At 56.4% G+C, this 1,378-nt stretch overlaps 1 protein-coding gene across 1 annotated transcript in view; it reads left to right on the forward strand.

The window, feature by feature from the left end:
* Window positions 1-1,378, forward strand: part of NKX2-6 (NK2 homeobox 6) — a 5,276-nt gene that overhangs the window by 2,858 nt on the left and 1,040 nt on the right. The gene's annotated exons all lie outside the window — the stretch shown is intronic.

Below are 1,378 nucleotides of genomic sequence, written 5' to 3' on the forward strand. Positions count from 1 at the left end.
GCTCCTGGGTGACATGAGGTTCCCTGGGGGAAATGAGGTGGTGGAGGGGACAAGGAGGGGACCTTGGGGACACAAGGTGACACCTGGGGACATGAGGTGACCTTGGGGACATGAGGTGGTGGAGGGGACAAGGAGGGGACCTTGGTGACACAAGGTGACACCTGGGGACATGAGGTGACCTTGGGGACATGAGGTGAAAGCGGCCGGGGGGGGGGGGGGGGGGGGCAAGGGGGGGAATGGATACAGCTGGGATTTTTCCTGCCGAAAGGGACAAATCCCTACTATTTTCGGTCACGGAACCCCCCCGTTTCGATGCTCCGTAAATTGTCCCCGCTGGGGACGGGGACCGTCCCCCCCCCAAGGCACGACCGACCCGGGGGGGGCTCGGAGGCGGCTCCGGGGATGCTGCTCCGGGGTAGCCACCCAGGGGGGGGCTCGGACGGACCCCCCCCTCTCAAATCCCACCAAATCTCCTTTGCTCGTGTTTCCCGAACGGGTGGGGAGCGGAGAAACGGGGAAACCAGTAGGACCAGAGCCTGAGCACTGGGCGGCACTGGGATACAGAGCTGGGGAGGTGGAGGGGGTGAGAGGAGCCCGGGGGGGACTCTCTGTCCTCAGATGGAGCCTTCCAGCACCCTATTTCCTCACAGCCCCCACTCTAATTCCCTGAGTCCCTGCTGGGGATGCCGGGGTACCCAAAAGCATCCCACCGGCCGGGGAGCAATTGGGGTGGCAGACCCCCATCTGGCTCCTCTGCAGCACAAAACCCCAGAAAAAACCAAACAAACCCCAAAAAAACCAAACAACTACTCTGCATTTTCTCTCAGATCTAACAATTTTTTTCTCCTTCACTCCCAACCCCTTCTATTTATTGTTTTTCCTGATTTTGGTTCAATTCAGAGGGAGTTGGGATCCCCCTTTCCTCAGGTGCCGGAGGTAAATCCTGCCCAATGTCTGACTCCAGTCACTTCCATCCCTCTGGAATGGGATGGTGGGGAAGGGGGAAGGTGTGTGTTTTGGGGTACACCCAAACCTGGGGTGTACCCCACTTTCCCTGTGCCCCTCCAGGCTGGGGCTGCCACAGTGGCAGCACCCACAGCGGCAGAGACATCGTTATAAGGGCAGAATTATCCCAAATTCACGGAAGTCAGGTTTCTAAGTCCGTCTAACAAAAGAAAAAAGGGGGGAATTTTCTTTAATTCCCATTAAACATCACAGGAAAGTTCATATTCAGTTTATCAACTCTCAGCCCTGCTTCATCTTATTCCCAAGGGACCCCGTTCCCAGTTTGATCCTCCTTTGGAAGCACAGAATCACAGAATCGTAGTGGTTGGAAGGGACCTCAGAGATCATCGAGTCCAACCACAAAAAAAAAAAA

The sequence above is a fragment of the Calidris pugnax genome, unplaced genomic scaffold (genome assembly GCF_001431845.1).
Source record: "Calidris pugnax isolate Ruff unplaced genomic scaffold, ASM143184v1 scaffold88, whole genome shotgun sequence".
Taxonomy (NCBI): Eukaryota; Metazoa; Chordata; class Aves; order Charadriiformes; family Scolopacidae; genus Calidris; species Calidris pugnax.